At 48.0% G+C, this 19,242-nt stretch overlaps 1 protein-coding gene across 1 annotated transcript in view; it reads left to right on the top strand.

Moving 5' to 3' along the window:
* Positions 1-19,242, top strand: part of LOC143765983 (uncharacterized) — a 174,982-nt gene that overhangs the window by 119,255 nt on the left and 36,485 nt on the right. The gene's annotated exons all lie outside the window — the stretch shown is intronic.

Raw genomic sequence — 19,242 nt, 5'->3', positions numbered from 1 at the left:
CCTACTCTACCTAACTTAACAATGCTAACTATCTACCTATCCCTAAACTGTCCCTCCCTGTCCCTATCTATCCCTATATAACTGTCCCTCAACACCCCACACCACCTTATCTTTCCCTATCCCAATCACACAACCAGACTATCCCTAGGGTACGTCTTGAAAAGAGAGACCCCTCCAAAGAGAAGAGGCCCTCTTCGTACCCAGCCTCCCGAACTCCTAGGAAGCCCCTAATCATTCAAACCAGCTCTCCCTAGGGTACGTATTAAAAGGAGAGACCCCTCCAAAGCCAAGAGGCCCTCCTCGCACCCAGCCTCCCAAACTCCAAAGAGCGCACCTTGCTCAGGTCACCCAAGATGTTACTAACCACCTCATCCCGGGGGAGGGATTTCTGCTGTGTAGAAACTAGGCACCGTGCATTCCAGGTGTAGAACCTAACAACTACACTAACTAGGAATAAAGTGCCCCGATCTCGGCCACCAAGGGATCTGAATGCCCCATAAGCCCACTCCGGATAAGAAAGGGATGCCAGCCTATGGAAGCACCCACCCGGTTATAGACCCCTGTATTAAAGGGACACTGAAGGAGGAAGTGCTCCATGCTTTCCAGCATGTCGCCACACTCTTCACGGGGACAACCCCAATCATCAGAGTTCCTGTACTTCAGATTGTCCCTCACATACAGTCTCCCGTGGAAGCAGCGCCAGGCCAAGTCCCAAAACTTCGAGGGGATCCGTGAAGAATTTAACAACCCGAGCCCCCCCTCCAGATCCCGGCCTGGGCAATCTCTGAGCACCAGGGGCTTCTGGAAATGGGTCAACAGGACCATACTGTCAAGGGATTTCCTCGACATGGTCCTGATTTCCCACATTCCCAGACCCCACCGGCAGATCACCTTCAGAGCCGGGGTAGCATAACCGGGAGATGTCCATGCGGTGTGCACAGGTCCTTCACTTGCCCTCCTGTCTCCCATTCCTGGAAGAAAGGCCGAAACCATCCCCTGCAGGAGAATACCCACGGAGGAGCCCTCTCTGACCAGAGGTTGGCAATGTTAGTTTTAAGAAAGGTTGTTATGGTTCTCAATGGCAAGAGAACATAGCCCCAGCAAACATAAGAACTAGCTCTTGGAAGGATGGAAACTAAACTGACCATGAACTAAACCTGCCGCACAACTAACAGTAGCCGGGTAGCGTAGCCTGCGTTTTATCCCTAGACGCCCAGCGCCGGCCGGAGGACTAACTAATCCTGGCAGAGGGAAATATAGTCCTGGCTCACCTCTAGAGAAATTTCCCCGAAAGGCAGACAGAGGCCCCCACAAATATTGGCGGTGATTTTAGATGAAATGACAAACGTAGTATGAAAATAGGTTTAGCAAAATTGAGGTCCGCTTACTAGATAGCAGGAAGACAGAAAGGGCACTTTCATGGTCAGCTGAAAACCCTATCAAGACACCATCCTGAAATTACTTTAAGACTCTAGTATTAACTCATAACATCAGAGTGGCAATTTCAGATCACAAGAGCTTTCCAGACACAGAAACAAAACTACAGCTGTGAACTGGAACAAAATGCAAAAACAAACAAGGACTAAAGTCCAACTTAGCTGGGAGTTGTCTAGCAGCAGGAACATGCACAGAAAGGCTTCTGATTACAATGTTGACCGGCATGGAAGTGACAGAGGAGCAAGGCTAAATAGCGACTCCCACCTCCTGATGGAAACAGGTGAACAGAGAGGATGATGCACACCAGTTAAATTCCACCAGTGGCCACAGGGGGAGCCCAAAATCCAATTTCACAACAGTACCCCCCCCTCAAGGAGGGGTCACCGAACCCTCACCAGAACCACCAGGGCGATCAGGATGAGCCCTATGAAAGGCACGGACCAAATCGGAGGCATTAACATCAGAGGCAGTCACCCAAGAATTATCCTCCTGACCGTATCCCTTCCATTTGACCAGATACTGGAGTTTCCGTCTGGAAACACGGGAGTCCAAGATTTTTTCCACAACGTACTCCAACTCGCCCTCAACCAACACCGGAGCAGGAGGCTCAACGGAAGGCACAACCGGTACCTCATACCTGCGCAATAATGACCGATGAAAAACATTATGAATAGAAAAAGATGCAGGGAGGTCCAAACGGAAGGACACAGGGTTAAGAATCTCCAATATCTTGTACGGGCCGATGAACCGAGGCTTAAACTTGGGAGAAGAAACCCTCATAGGGACAAAACGAGAAGACAACCACACCAAGTCCCCAACACAAAGCCGAGGACCAACCCGACGCCGGCGGTTGGCAAAAAGCTGAGTCTTCTCCTGGGACAACTTCAAATTGTCCACTACCTGCCCCCAAATCTGATGCAACCTCTCCACCACAGCATCCACTCCAGGACAATCCGAAGATTCCACCTGACCAGAAGAAAATCGAGGATGAAACCCCGAATTACAGAAAAAGGGAGACACCAAGGTGGCAGAGCTGGCCCGATTATTGAGGGCAAACTCCGCTAAAGGCAAAAAAGCAACCCAATCATCCTGATCTGCAGACACAAAACACCTCAAATATGTCTCCAAGGTCTGATTCGTCCGCTCGGTCTGGCCATTAGTCTGAGGATGGAAAGCAGACGAGAAAGACAAATCTATGCCCATCCTAGCACAGAATGCTCGCCAAAATCTAGACACGAATTGGGTACCTCTGTCAGAAACGATATTCTCCGGAATACCATGCAAACGGACCACATTTTGAAAAAACAGAGGAACCAACTCGGAAGAAGAAGGCAACTTAGGCAGGGGAACCAAATGGACCATCTTAGAGAAACGATCACACACCACCCAGATGACAGACATCTTCTGAGAAACAGGAAGATCCGAAATAAAATCCATCGAGATGTGCGTCCAGGGCCTCTTCGGGATAGGCAAGGGCAACAACAATCCACTAGCCCGAGAACAACAAGGCTTGGCCCGAGCGCAAACGTCACAAGACTGCACAAAGCCTCGCACATCTCGAGACAGGGAAGGCCACCAGAAGGACCTTGCCACCAAATCCCTGGTACCAAAGATTCCAGGATGACCTGCCAACGCAGAAGAATGAACCTCAGAAATGACTTTACTGGTCCAATCATCAGGAACAAACAGTCTACCAGGTGGGCAACGATCAGGTCTATCCGCCTGAAACTCCTGCAAGGCCCGCCGCAGGTCTGGAGAAACGGCAGACAATATCACTCCATCCTTAAGGATACCTGTAGGTTCAGAATTACCAGGGGAGTCAGGCTCAAAACTCCTAGAAAGGGCATCCGCCTTAACATTCTTAGAACCCGGCAGGTAGGACACCACAAAATTAAACCGAGAGAAAAACAACGACCAGCGCGCCTGTCTAGGATTCAGGCGTCTGGCGGACTCAAGATAAATTAGATTTTTGTGGTCAGTCAATACCACCACCTGATGTCTAGCCCCCTCAAGCCAATGACGCCACTCCTCAAAAGCCCACTTCATGGCCAAAAGCTCCCGATTCCCAATATCATAATTCCGCTCGGCGGGCGAAAATTTACGCGAGAAAAAAGCACAAGGTCTCATCACGGAGCAATCGGAACTTCTCTGCGACAAAACCGCCCCAGCTCCGATTTCAGAAGCGTCAACCTCAACCTGAAAAGGAAGAGCAACATCAGGCTGACGCAACACAGGGGCGGAAGAAAAGCGGCGCTTAAGCTCCCGAAAGGCCTCCACAGCAGCAGGGGACCAATCAGCAACATCAGCACCCTTCTTAGTCAAATCAGTCAATGGCTTAACAACATCAGAAAAACCAGCAATAAATCGACGATAAAAGTTAGCAAAGCCCAAAAATTTCTGAAGACTCTTAAGAGAAGAGGGTTGCGTCCAATCACAAATAGCCTGAACCTTGACAGGATCCATCTCGATGGAAGAGGGGGAAAAAATATACCCCAAAAAGGAAATCTTCTGAACCCCAAAAACGCACTTAGAACCCTTCACACACAAGGAATTAGACCGCAAAACCTGAAAAACCCTCCTGACCTGCTGGACATGAGAGTCCCAGTCATCCGAAAAAATCAAAATATCATCCAGATACACAATCATAAATTTATCCAAATAATCACGGAAAATGTCATGCATAAAGGACTGAAAGACTGAAGGGGCATTTGAAAGACCAAAAGGCATCACCAAATACTCAAAGTGGCCCTCGGGCGTATTAAATGCGGTTTTCCACTCATCCCCCTGCTTAATTCGCACCAAATTATACGCCCCACGGAGATCTATCTTAGAGAACCACTTGGCCCCCTTTATGCGAGCAAACAAATCAGTCAGCAGTGGCAACGGATATTGATATTTAACCGTGATTTTATTCAAAAGCCGATAATCAATGCACGGCCTCAAAGAGCCATCTTTCTTAGCCACAAAGAAAAAACCGGCTCCTAAGGGAGATGACGAAGGACGAATATGTCCCTTTTCCAAGGACTCCTTTATATATTCTCGCATAGCAGCATGCTCAGGCACAGACAGATTAAATAAACGACCCTTAGGGTATTTACTACCCGGAATCAAATCTATGGCACAATCGCACTCCCGGTGCGGAGGTAATGAACCAAGCTTAGGTTCTTCAAAAACGTCACGATATTCAGTCAAGAATTCAGGAATCTCAGAGGGAATAGATGATGAAATGGAAACCACAGGTACGTCCCCATGCGTCCCCTTACATCCCCAGCTTAACACAGACATAGCTTTCCAGTCAAGGACTGGGTTATGAGATTGCAGCCATGGCAATCCAAGCACCAACACATCATGTAGGTTATACAGCACAAGAAAGCGAATAATCTCCTGGTGATCCGGATTAATCCGCATAGTTACTTGTGTCCAGTATTGTGGTTTATTGCTAGCCAATGGGGTGGAGTCAATCCCCTTCAGGGGTATAGGAGTTTCAAGAGGCTCCAAATCATACCCACCGGTCTGGCCATTTTAAACAGGTGAACACAGAGCCATTCCAGGATTAGAAGGAGAGAGAGAGAGAAAAGCTGCAATATAGGCAGACTTGCAAGAGATTCAATTACAAGCACACTCAGAACTGAGGAAAAAAAAAAAAAAAAAAAATCCAGCAGACTTCTCTTTTCTCTCCTTTCTCTGTTAATTAATTTAACCCTTTTTCTGGCCGGTCAAACTGTTATGGTTCTCAATGGCAAGAGAACATAGCCCCAGCAAACATAAGAACTAGCTCTTGGAAGGATGGAAACTAAACTGACCATGAACTAAACCTGCCGCACAACTAACAGTAGCCGGGTAGCGTAGCCTGCGTTTTATCCCTAGACGCCCAGCGCCGGCCGGAGGACTAACTAATCCTGGCAGAGGGAAATATAGTCCTGGCTCACCTCTAGAGAAATTTCCCCGAAAGGCAGACAGAGGCCCCCACAAATATTGGCGGTGATTTTAGAGGAAATGACAAACGTAGTATGAAAATAGGTTTAGCAAAATTGAGGTCCGCTTACTAGATAGCAGGAAGACAGAAAGGGCACTTTCATGGTCAGCTGAAAACCCTATCAAGACACCATCCTGAAATTACTTTAAGACTCTAGTATTAACTCATAACATCAGAGTGGCAATTTCAGATCACAAGAGCTTTCCAGACACAGAAACAAAACTACAGCTGTGAACTGGAACAAAATGCAAAAACAAACAAGGACTAAAGTCCAACTTAGCTGGGAGTTGTCTAGCAGCAGGAACATGCACAGAAAGGCTTCTGATTACAATGTTGACCGGCATGGAAGTGACAGAGGAGCAAGGCTAAATAGCGACTCCCACCTCCTGATGGAAACAGGTGAACAGAGAGGATGATGCACACCAGTTAAATTCCACCAGTGGCCACAGGGGGAGCCCAAAATCCAATTTCACAACAAAAGGTGTTCACTAGGAACACCACTGGATTGACCATACCCAACCCACCTAGTCTCCTCGTGTGGTACGTGACCGCCCTCTTGATTAGGTTAAGCCTGTTCCCCCATAACAGTTGGAAGAACAGGCTATAGACCCGCGTCCAGAGAGATTCCGGCAATATGCAGACACTGCCCAAGTAAATTAACAAAGGAAGCAAATAACCCTTGGCCAAGCTGACCCTTTCCCTCAGGGTTAAAGGGCCACTGTCACCCCCTCCAGCCGTTATAAACTAAAAGAGCCACCTCTATGAATCTCCCAACAGGTTGCCGCAATATACACTAATCCTCACCAACGTTTGTAATGAGGCAGCCGCAAATAACAATGCTGGAAGGCGGGGGAGCTGGGGGAGCGTCCGCAGTGCGCATGCCCAGGAATGCCAGCCCCGCACTGTGCATAATGAATAACACAGTGCGGGGCGGGGATTCAGCAACAGGGTGGCCGCACTGCCCGCACAGGCGCAGTCAGGCACCCTGCATCTGAGCTGTGACTGACAATGAAGACTGCGCCTGCCCCAGGCAGGCACGCACAGTGCAGGCGCCGGATTTAAGCAGAAACAGCGCGAAGGGGGCGGCGACCATCGCCCCTGAAGAGAAGAGTGACGGCAGTTGGGAGATTCATAGAAGAGGCTTCGGACCGCCTCCAGGTACAAAGTCAGGTATTTGTGGCAAACTTTAAAACGCTTTATTGAGGGATTAATTGAATCAAAAACTAAAAGAGCCACCTTGTTAGAATGCAGCATTACTGCTGCACAAGGTGGCTCTTTTAGTTTATAACGGCTGGAGGGGGTGACAGTGGCCCTTTAAAGACCAACCCTTCCACTGGTCCACCTTCTGGGCGTCAATCTTGAGCCTACCTTCCCAATTTTGCTGGGGATAATCCCCCGGGCCAAAATTGATGCCTAAGATTTTTGCGGAGGACTGGGGCCCTGGAAGGGTGTCCGGGAGATCAAAACTCGGATCTCCCCCTCCCAGCCAGAGACTTTCGCACTTTTCCTGGTTGATCATGGACCCGGAAGCCTCCGAGTAGCGCACGATGTTGTGAAATTGGATTTTGGGCTCCCCCTGTGGCCACTGGTGGAATTGAACTGGTGTGCATCATCCTCTCTGTTCACCTGTTTCCATCAGGAGGTGGGAGTCGCTATTTAGCCTTGCTCCTCTGTCACTTCCATGCCGGTCATCATTGTAATCAGAAGCCTTTCTGTGCATGTTCCTGCTGCTAGACAACTCCCAGCTAAGTTGGACTTTTGTCCTTGTTTGTTTTTGCATTTTGTTCCAGTTCACAGCTGTAGTTTTGTTTCTGTGTCTGGAAAGCTCTTGTGATCTGAAATTGCCACTCTGATGTTATGAGTTAATACTAGAGTCTTAAAGTAATTTCAGGATGGTGTCTTGATAGGGTTTTCAGCTGACCATGAAAGTGCCCTTTCTGTCTTCCTGCTATCTAGTAAGCGGACCTCAATTTTGCTAAACCTATTTTCATACTACGTTTGTCATTTCATCTTAAATCACCGCCAATATTTGTGGGGGCCTCTGTCTGCCTTTCGGGGAAATTTCTCTAGAGGTGAGCCAGGACTATATTTTCCTCTGCCAGGATTAGTTAGTCCTCCGGCCGGCGCTGGGCGTCTAGGGATAAAACGCAGGCTACGCTACCCGGCTACTGTCAGTTGTGCGGCAGGTTTAGTTCATGGTCAGTTTAGTTTCCATCCTTCCAAGAGCTAGTTCTTATGTTTGCTGGGGCTATGTTCTCTTGCCATTGAGAACCATAACAGTTTGACCGGCCCTAAAAAGGGTTAAATTAATTAACAGAGAAAGGAGAGAAAAGAGAAGTCTGCTGAAGATTTTTTTTTTTTTTTTTTTTCCCTCAGTTCTGAGTGTGCTTGTAATTGAATCTCTTGCAAGTCTGCCTATATTGCAGCTTTTCTCTCTCTCTCTCCTTCTAAATCCTGGAATGGCTCTGTGTTCACCTGTTTAAAATGGACATTCAGAGTTTAGCTGCAGGTTTGAATAATCTCACCACGAAAGTTCAAAATTTACAAGATTTTGTTGTTCATGTTCCTATATCTGAACCTAGAATTCCTTTGCCTGAATTTTTCTCGGGGAATAGATCTTGCTTTCAAAATTTCAAAAATAATTGCAAGTTGTTTTTGTCCCTGAAATCTCGCTCTGCTGGAGATCCTGCTCAGCAGGTCAGGATTGTGATTTCCTTGCTCCGGGGCGACCCTCAGGATTGGGCTTTTGCATTGGCTCCAGGGGATCCTGCGTTGCTCAATGTGGATGCGTTTTTTCTGGCCTTGGGGTTGCTTTATGAGGAACCTCAGTTAGAACTTCAGGCGGAAAAGGCCTTGATGTCCCTATCTCAGGGGCAAGACGAAGCTGAAGTATACTGCCAGAAATTCCGTAAATGGGCTGTGCTTACTCAGTGGAATGAGTGCGCCCTGGCGGCGAATTTCAGAGAGGGTCTCTCTGATGCCATTAAGGATGTTATGGTGGGGTTCCCTGTGCCTGCGGGTCTGAATGAGTCCATGACAATGGCTATCCAGATCGACAGGCGTCTGCGGGAGCGCAAACCTGTGCACCATTTGGCGGTATCTACTGAGAAGACGCCAGAGAATATGCAATGTGATAGAATTCTGTCCAGAAGTGAACGGCAGAATTTTAGATGAAAAAATGGGTTGTGCTTCTATTGCGGTGATTCAACTCATGTTATATCAGCATGCTCTAAGCGTACTAAGAAGCTTGATAAGCCTGTTTCAATTGGCACTTTTCAGTCTAAGTTTATTCTTTCTGTGACCCTGATTTGTTCTTTATCATCTATTATCGCGGACGCCTATGTCGACTCTGGCGCCGCTTTGAGTCTTATGGATTGGTCCTTTGCCAAACGCTGTGGGTATGATTTGGAGCCTCTTGAAACTCCTATACCCCTGAAGGGGATTGACTCCACCCCATTGGCTAGCAATAAACCACAATACTGGACACAAGTAACTATGCGGATTAATCCGGATCACCAGGAGATTATTCGCTTTCTTGTGCTGTATAACCTACATGATGTGTTGGTGCTTGGATTGCCATGGCTGCAATCTCATAACCCAGTCCTTGACTGGAAAGCTATGTCTGTGTTAAGCTGGGGATGTAAGGGGACGCATGGGGACGTACCTGTGGTTTCCATTTCATCATCTATTCCCTCTGAGATTCCTGAATTCTTGACTGAATATCGTGACGTTTTTGAAGAACCTAAGCTTGGTTCATTACCTCCGCACCGGGAGTGCGATTGTGCCATAGATTTGATTCCGGGTAGTAAATACCCTAAGGGTCGTTTATTTAATCTGTCTGTGCCTGAGCATGCTGCTATGCGAGAATATATAAAGGAGTCCTTGGAAAAGGGACATATTCGTCCTTCGTCATCTCCCTTAGGAGCCGGTTTTTTCTTTGTGGCTAAGAAAGATGGCTCTTTGAGGCCGTGCATTGATTATCGGCTTTTGAATAAAATCACGGTTAAATATCAATATCCGTTGCCACTGCTGACTGATTTGTTTGCTCGCATAAAGGGGGCCAAGTGGTTCTCTAAGATAGATCTCCGTGGGGCGTATAATTTGGTGCGAATTAAGCAGGGGGATGAGTGGAAAACCGCATTTAATACGCCCGAGGGCCACTTTGAGTATTTGGTGATGCCTTTTGGTCTTTCAAATGCCCCTTCAGTCTTTCAGTCCTTTATGCATGACATTTTCCGTGATTATTTGGATAAATTTATGATTGTGTATCTGGATGATATTTTGATTTTTTCGGATGACTGGGACTCTCATGTCCAGCAGGTCAGGAGGGTTTTTCAGGTTTTGCGGTCTAATTCCTTGTGTGTGAAGGGTTCTAAGTGCGTTTTTGGGGTTCAAAAGATTTCCTTTTTGGGATATATTTTTTCCCCCTCTTCCATCGAGATGGATCCTGTCAAGGTTCAGGCTATTTGTGATTGGACGCAACCCTCTTCTCTTAAGAGTCTTCAGAAATTTTTGGGCTTTGCTAACTTTTATCGTCGATTTATTGCTGGTTTTTCTGATGTTGTTAAGCCATTGACTGATTTGACTAAGAAGGGTGCTGATGTTGCTGATTGGTCCCCTGCTGCTATGGAGGCCTTTCGGGAGCTTAAGCGCCGCTTTTCTTCCGCCCCTGTGTTGCGTCAGCCTGATGTTGCTCTTCCTTTTCAGGTTGAGGTTGACGCTTCTGAAATCGGAGCTGGGGCGGTTTTGTCGCAGAGAAGTTCCGATTGCTCCGTGATGAGACCTTGTGCTTTTTTCTCGCGTAAATTTTCGCCCGCCGAGCGGAATTATGATATTGGGAATCGGGAGCTTTTGGCCATGAAGTGGGCTTTTGAGGAGTGGCGTCATTGGCTTGAGGGGGCTAGACATCAGGTGGTGGTATTGACTGACCACAAAAATCTAATTTATCTTGAGTCCGCCAGACGCCTGAATCCTAGACAGGCGCGCTGGTCGTTGTTTTTCTCTCGGTTTAATTTTGTGGTGTCCTACCTGCCGGGTTCTAAGAATGTTAAGGCGGATGCCCTTTCTAGGAGTTTTGAGCCTGACTCCCCTGGTAATTCTGAACCTACAGGTATCCTTAAGGATGGAGTGATATTGTCTGCCGTTTCTCCAGACCTGCGGCGGGCCTTGCAGGAGTTTCAGGCAGATAGACCTGATCGTTGCCCACCTGGTAGACTGTTTGTTCCTGATGATTGGACCAGTAAAGTCATTTCTGAGGTTCATTCTTCTGCGTTGGCAGGTCATCCTGGAATCTTTGGTACCAGGGATTTGGTGGCAAGGTCCTTCTGGTGGCCTTCCCTGTCTCGAGATGTGCGAGGCTTTGTGCAGTCTTGTGACGTTTGCTCTCGGGCCAAGCCTTGTTGTTCTCGGGCTAGTGGATTGTTGTTGCCCTTGCCTATCCCGAAGAGGCCCTGGACGCACATCTCGATGGATTTTATTTCGGATCTTCCTGTTTCTCAGAAGATGTCTGTCATCTGGGTGGTGTGTAATCGTTTCTCTAAGATGGTCCATTTGGTTCCCCTGCCTAAGTTGCCTTCTTCTTCCGAGTTGGTTCCTCTGTTTTTTCAAAATGTGGTCCGTTTGCATGGTATTCCGGAGAATATCGTTTCTGACAGAGGTACCCAATTCGTGTCTAGATTTTGGCGAGCATCCTGTGCTAGGATGGGCATAGATTTGTCTTTCTCGTCTGCTTTCCATCCTCAGACTAATGGCCAGACCGAGCGGACGAATCAGACCTTGGAGACATATTTGAGGTGTTTTGTGTCTGCAGATCAGGATGATTGGGTTGCTTTTTTGCCTTTAGCGGAGTTTGCCCTCAATAATCGGGCCAGCTCTGCCACCTTGGTGTCTCCCTTTTTCTGTAATTCGGGGTTTCATCCTCGATTTTCTTCTGGTCAGGTGGAATCTTCGGATTGTCCTGGAGTGGATGCTGTGGTGGAGAGGTTGCATCAGATTTGGGGGCAGGTAGTGGACAATTTGAAGTTGTCCCAGGAGAAGACTCAGCTTTTTGCCAACCGCCGGCGTCGGGTTGGTCCTCGGCTTTGTGTTGGGGACTTGGTGTGGTTGTCTTCTCGTTTTGTTCCTATGAGGGTTTCTTCTCCCAAGTTTAAGCCTCGGTTCATCGGCCCGTACAAGATATTGGAGATTCTTAACCCTGTGTCCTTCCGTTTGGACCTCCCTGCATCTTTTTCTATTCATAATGTTTTTCATCGGTCATTATTGCGCAGGTATGAGGTACCGGTTGTGCCTTCCGTTAAACCTCCTGCTCCGGTGTTGGTTGAGGGCGAGTTGGAGTACGTTGTGGAAAAAATCTTGGACTCCCGTGTTTCCAGACGGAAACTCCAGTATCTGGTCAAATGGAAGGGATACGGTCAGGAGGATAATTCTTGGGTGACTGCCTCTGATGTTCATGCCTCCGATTTGGTCCGTGCCTTTCATAGGGCTCATCCTGATCGCCCTGGTGGTTCTGGTGAGGGTTCGGTGACCCCTCCTTGAGGGGGGGGTACTGTTGTGAAATTGGATTTTGGGCTCCCCCTGTGGCCACTGGTGGAATTGAACTGGTGTGCATCATCCTCTCTGTTCACCTGTTTCCATCAGGAGGTGGGAGTCGCTATTTAGCCTTGCTCCTCTGTCACTTCCATGCCGGTCATCATTGTAATCAGAAGCCTTTCTGTGCATGTTCCTGCTGCTAGACAACTCCCAGCTAAGTTGGACTTTTGTCCTTGTTTGTTTTTGCATTTTGTTCCAGTTCACAGCTGTAGTTTTGTTTCTGTGTCTGGAAAGCTCTTGTGATCTGAAATTGCCACTCTGATGTTATGAGTTAATACTAGAGTCTTAAAGTAATTTCAGGATGGTGTCTTGATAGGGTTTTCAGCTGACCATGAAAGTGCCCTTTCTGTCTTCCTGCTATCTAGTAAGCGGACCTCAATTTTGCTAAACCTATTTTCATACTACGTTTGTCATTTCATCTTAAATCACCGCCAATATTTGTGGGGGCCTCTGTCTGCCTTTCGGGGAAATTTCTCTAGAGGTGAGCCAGGACTATATTTTCCTCTGCCAGGATTAGTTAGTCCTCCGGCCGGCGCTGGGCGTCTAGGGATAAAACGCAGGCTACGCTACCCGGCTACTGTCAGTTGTGCGGCAGGTTTAGTTCATGGTCAGTTTAGTTTCCATCCTTCCAAGAGCTAGTTCTTATGTTTGCTGGGGCTACGTTCTCTTGCCATTGAGAACCATAACAGCACGACCTCAGATATGACCCAATCCGCCTCCTCTCTCGAGGATACAAAAAGGGAGACGTCATCGGCGTACGCTACCACCCTCAGAGTGGCCCCCGTCTCCGCCTGGTCCATCCCGACTCCCACCAACGGTCCACGATCTACCCTCCTTAAGAAGGGATCAATCGCGAACACGTATAAAAGTGGGCTCAGAGGACAGCCCTGACGGACCCCGGAGCTCACCTCAAAAGGGTGACCAACCCAACCGTTCATGAGCGGGAAAGTCTCAGCCCCCTCATACAAGGTCTTTAACCAATTGACAAACCTCGTGAGTAAAAGGACCTGACCACCTCCAGGATCCCTGATTTGGATCTGTTCAGGGAACCCGTACTGTCGATCAGTCCTGTCACCACCTTACAATTCACTGACATCTTACAGTTTCTGTAAGGGTTGGGCGAGCGGTACTTCCCGAAGTCCCTCTCAAAAACTAAAGATACGTGCCTATCATACTGACACCCCTTGAGTAAAGATTTCACCCTGGAGACTTCCTCTCGGTCACCTCCAGTCGAGACGAGCTGCTCGAGTTTCCTCCTCAGGTCTTGATACAAGCGATGCCTGTTCAGACTTCTGAGGCTCGAGAGCTGACGGAAGAACCCTGCCACCCTTTTCTTGAAGATCTCCCACCACTCAGACTTAGTACTACAGAGATCCAAAAGCGGTACCTGGCTCTGAAGAAAGGCCTCAAAAGATTGTCTCACCTCCGCTTCTTCCAGAAGGGATGAATTCAGCTTCCACAGCCCTCTTCCCATCCGGGGGGTCTCTGTAACATTCAGAGAAAAGAAAATTAAACAGTGATCGGAGAACTCCACCTCAACGGGGGACACTGCGGAAAAGATGGCGTCCTCCTTCAAAAAAAACCTGTCTATTCTAGACCTACTGCTACCTCTATGAAAGGTGAAACCCCCGTGACCTGGGGTGTGCCGAATGTGGACATCCACCAGGCGAGCTTCACTAGCTAGACTATTCAGGGCTATGCTATCATAAGCCAGGCGGCCTCCGGGATCCACCCTATCACGGGATCTCGTAATGGTGTTGAAATCCCCACCGAAGACCACCTGCCGGCTCGTAAAAAGAAAGGGCTTGATCCTCATGAAGAGACATTTACGGTCCCACTTAGACTGTGGGCCATAGATGTTTATGAGCCGAAGCTCCTGTCCCCTCATGAAGACGTCTAAGACCAGGCACCTCCCCATTTCTAACTCAATAACCCGTCGGCATTCCACCTCAGCGGTCTTAAAAAGGACCACCACCCCGCTATACAGCTCGGCCGCAAGAGACCAGTATGAGGGCCCACACCTCCACTCCTTTTTAGCCTTGTGGATGACCCCCATGTCCGTTAGTCTGGTCTCCTGCAAAAACAAAATTTCAGCCTCAATTCGAGTGAAAAAATCAAAGGCCGCAAATCTAGCCACATCAGACTTGGTGGGAGTTTGGGGGGCTCCGCTGCTGCTTGCTATGGTGGGGGGGGCCCTGTGGTGGGATTTTGGGGGGGCTCCGCTGCTGCTGGCTATGGTGGGGGGGCCCTGTGGTGGGAGTTTGGGGGGCTCCGCTGCTGCTGGCTATGGTGGGGGACCCCTGTGGTGGGAGTTTGGGGGGCTCCGCTGCTGCTGGCTATGGTGGGGGACCCCTGTGGTGGGAGTTTGGGGGGCTCCGCTGCTGCTGGCTATGGTGGGATTTTGTGGGGGGGGAACTGCTGCTGGCTGTTGTGGTGGACCCTTGTGGTAGGCAACCTGCTTGTGTGAGGGGGCGACCTGCTGCTGGCAATTGGGGAGACCCCTGTGGTGGGATTTGGGGGTGACCTGCTGCATATGGGGTGACCTGTTTGGGGTGGGAGACCTGCTGCTGGCTATTGGGGTGACCCCTATGATGGGACCCCTGTGGTGTGATTTGGGGGCGACCTGCTTGCGGGGGACCCCTTTTAGTGAGGGTGACCTGCTTATGGTTGGGTTTGGGGAGGCTACCTGCTTGTGGCGGGACCCCTTTTAGTGGGGGCGACCTGCTTGTTGAGTGTTGACCTGCTGATGGCTATTGATGGGCCCCTGTGGTGGAGTTTGGGGGTTACCTGCTGGCTATTGGGGGGGACCCCTGTGGTGGGGTTTGGAGGTGATGTGCTGCTTACGGGGTGGACCCCTTTTAGTGGGGGCGACCTGCTGCTGGCTATTAGGGGGACCCTGTGGTGGGGTTTGAGGGCGACATGCTTGTGGTCGGGTTTTGTGAGGGCGTGACCTGCTGTCTATTGGGGAGACCCTTGTGGTGGGATGTTGGGGGGGCGACCTGCTTGTGGGGAGGCGACCTGCTTTTCGCGGAATGTGGGGAGGCGACCTGCTGCTGGCTATTGGGGGGGATCCCGTGGTGGAATTTGGGGACTACCTGCTGCTTACGGATGGAACCTTTTTATTGGGGGTGACCTGCTGCTTACTGGGGGATCCCTTTTATTGGGGGGCGACCTGCTTATGGGTTGGGTTTGGGGGGGGCTGATGAGGGTTTAAGCTGGGTGGGGGGTGGACATCCGAAGGGGGTGTGTGCTGGGTGGGGGGGTTGGACGTCCGGTGGTGGTTGGACGTCCGGTGGTGGTTGGACGTCCGGTGGGAGTTGGACGTCCGGTGGGGGTTGGGGGGGTTTCGGGGGGCAGAGCCACATATCAAGCCGACAGTCCATCCAGCATGCACCAACAGCATATTACAGTTTTACTATACTTTAGAAATGCATAAAATGAAACAAGCAAAGGCATAAAGTTATTCAATGCAAAAAAAAATGCAGTTTTGTAAAATTAGAAATGTTTCTATATCTAATGTTAAAATGATATTTATCCAGTATTTCTGTAAGTAAAAGTCTGAGATTTCTGTGGGAAATGGTAATTTGTTCCTCTTAACCCCTTCGCGACATGCGTCGTACTAGTACTGCGCTGCCGGCACTGCATTTGTGCCAGCCGCAGTACTACTACGGCGCATCGATCACCGCGGTCTCGCGCTGAGCGCCGCGGTGATCGGGTGCGGGTGTCAGCTGTATATGACAGCTGACACCCCGCAGCAATGCCGATCGCGGGCATTTAACCCCTCTGATGCCGCTGTCAGTAGTGACAGCGGCATAGAGGGGGATCGCGCAGGGACGGGGGCTCCCTGCGCTCTCCCACCGGAGCAACGCGATGAGATCGCTCTGCTCCGGTGACCCAGAAGGAGTCCCCGGATCCAAGATGGCCACGGGACTCCTTTCGAGTCATGAAATGACCTGGCTTGCCGGCGCCTGCTGAGAGTTCCTAATAGCAGGCACCGGCAAGCCTCTGGAACGTGCCTGTCAGATCGTTGATCTGACAGAGTGCTATGCACACTGTCAGATCAACGATCTGATCTAAAACAGTGATGTCCCACCCTGGGACAATAGTAGAAAGTTAAAAAAAAAAAAATATAGGGTGTATAAAAATAAAATAAAAAAATCCCCAAATAAAAAAAAAAAAACATTTCCCAATAAATCCATTTATGTAAATAAAAAAAAGCAATAAAAGTACACATATTTGGTATCACCGCGTCCGAAACGACACGCTCTATAAAACTATCCCGCTAGTTAACCCCTTCAGTGAACACCGCAAAAAAAAAAAGGCAAAAAACAACGCTTTATTATCATACAGGCTAACAAAAAGTGGAATAACACGCGATCAAAAAGACGGATATAAATAACCATGGTACCGCTGAAAACGTCATCTTGTCCCGCAAAAAAAAAGCCGCCATACAGCATCATCAGCAGAAAAATAAAAAAGTTATAGCTCTTATAATAAAGCGATGCGAAAACAATTATTTTTTTATATAAAATAGTTTTTATTGTGTAAAAGCGCCAAAACATAAAAAAATTATATAAATGAGGTATCGCTTTAATCGTACTGACCTGAAGAATAAAGCTGCTTTATCAATTTTACCACACGTGGAACGCTATAAACGCCCCCCCTAAAAGAATTTCAGGAATTGCTGGTTTTTGTTCATTCTGCCTCCCAAAAATCGGAATAAAAAGCGATCAAAAAATGTAATGTGCCCGAAAATGGTACGAATAAAAACGTCAACTCGTCCTGCAAAAAACAAGATCTCACATGACTCTGTGGGCAAAAATATGGATAAATTATAGCTCTCAAAATGTGATGCAAAAACTATTTTTTCCCATAAAAAGCATCTTTTAGTGTGTGACGGCTGCCAATCATAAAAATCCGCCAAAAAAACGCTATAAATGTAAATCAAACCCCCCTTCATCACCCCCTTAGTTAGGGAAAAATAATAAAATTTAAAAAATGTATTTATTTCCATTTTCCCATTAGGGTTAGGGCTAGGGTCAGGGCTAGGGTTAGGGCTAGGGTTAGGGTTGGGGTTAGGGTTTCAGTTAGAATTGGGGGGTTTCTACTGTTTAGGCACATCAGGGGCTCTCCAAACGTGACATGGCGTCCGATCTCAATTCCAGCCAATTCTGCTTTGAACAAGTAAAACAGTGCTCCTTCCCTTCTGAGCTCTCCCGTGCGCCCAAACAGTGGTTCCCCCCCATATACGGGGTATCAGCGTACTCAGCACAAATTGGACAACAACTTTTGTGGTCCCATTTCTCCTGTTACCCTTGGGAAAATAAAACTGTGGGGGCTAAAATATCATTTTCGTGGAAAAAAAAAATATTTTTTAATTTTCACGGCGCTACATTCTAAACTTTAGTGAAACAATTGGGGGTTAAAAGTGCTCACCACACATCTAGATAAGTTCCTTAGGGGGTCTTCTTTCCAAAATGGGGTCACTTGTGGGGGGTTTCTACTGTTTAGGCACGTCAGGGGCTCTCCAAACGCGACATGGGTTCCAATCTCAATTCCAGCCAATTTTGCATTGAAAAGTCAAACGGCGCTCCTTCCCTTCCGAGCTCTGCCATGCGCTCAAACACTGGTTTATCCCCATATATGAAGTATCAGCGTACTCAGGACAAATTGCACAACAACATTTGGGGTCCAATTTAACCTGTTACCCTTGGGAAAATGAAAAATTTGGGGCGAAAAGATAATTTTTTGTGAAAATTAATATGAATTTTTTTTTACGGCTCTACATTATAAACTTCTGTGAAGCACTTGGAGGTTCAAAGTGCTCACCACACATCTAGATAAGTTCCTTAGGGGGTCTACTTTCCAAAATGGTGTCACTTGTGGGGGTTTCCACTGTTTAGGCACGTCAGGGGCTCTCCAATCGCGACATGGGTTCCAATCTCAATTCCAGCAAATCTTGCATTGAAAAGTCAAATGGCGCTCATTCCCTTCCGAGCTCTGCCATGCGCTCAAACAGTGGTTTACCCCAACATGTGGGGTATCGGCGTACTCAGGACAAATTGTACAATGACTTTTGTGGTCCAATTTCTCCTGTTACCCTTGGTAAGATAAAGCAAATTGGATCTGAAGTAAAAATTTTGTGAAAAAAAAGTTAAATGTTCAATTTTTTTTAAACATTCCAAAAATTCCTGTGAAGCACCTGAAGGGTTAATACATTTTTTGAATGTGGTTTTGAGTACCTTGAGGGGTGCAGTTTTTAGAATGGTGTCACTTTTGGGTATTTTCTGTCATATAGACCCCTCAAAGTCACTTCAAGTGTGAGGTGGTTCGTAAAAAAAATGGTTTTGCAAATTTTGTTGCAAAAATGAGAAATCGCTGGTCAACTTTTAACCCTTATAACTCCCTAACAAAAAAAAATTATGTTTCCTAAATTGTGCTGTTGTAAAGCAGACATGTGGGAAATGTTGTTTATTAACTATATTATGTGATATAACTCTCTAAGGGCATAAAAACGAAAAATTTGAAAATTGCTAAATTTTCATAATTTGACAAATTTCTGTTTTTTTCACAAATAAATGCAAGTCATATCGAAGACCTTTTACAACTATCATAAAGTACAATATGTCACGAGAAAACAATGTCAGAATCACCAGGATCCGTTGAAGCGTTTCAGAGTTATGACCTCATAAAGTGACAGTGGTCAGAATTGTAAAAATTGGCCCTGTCACTTACCGTATATACTCGAGTATAAGCCGAGATTTTCAGCCCAAATTTTTGGGCTGAAAGTGCCCCTCTCGGCTTATACTCGAGTTACGGTCGGCGGCAGGGTCGGCGGGAGAGGGGGAGAGAGGATTGTCGAATACTCACCTAGTCCCGGCGCTCCTGGCTCTCCCCCTGCCTGTCACACTGTCTCCGGGTGCCGCAGCTCTTCCCCTGTTCAGCGGTCACGTGGGACCGCTCATTAGAGAAATGAATATGGACTCCACTCCCATAGGGGTGGAGCCGCATAATTCATTCCTCTAATCAGCGGTGCCAGTGACCGCTGATAGAGGAAGAGCTGCGGCACCCGAAGACAGTGTGACAGGCAGGGGGAGCGTCAGGAGCGCCGGGACTAAGTGAGTATTACATATTCACCTGTCCACGTTCCACCCGCCGGGCGCCGTTCTGTCTTCCCGTCCTCTGGCTGTGACTGTTCAGGTCAGAGGGCGCGATGACGTACTAGTGTGCTCGCCGCCCTC

This window comes from Ranitomeya variabilis, chromosome 4 (assembly GCF_051348905.1).
Source record: "Ranitomeya variabilis isolate aRanVar5 chromosome 4, aRanVar5.hap1, whole genome shotgun sequence".
Classification (NCBI taxonomy): Eukaryota; Metazoa; Chordata; class Amphibia; order Anura; family Dendrobatidae; genus Ranitomeya; species Ranitomeya variabilis.
The sequence above is the reverse complement of the archived record's forward strand: the minus strand, read 5'-3'. Positions and strand labels throughout refer to the sequence as shown.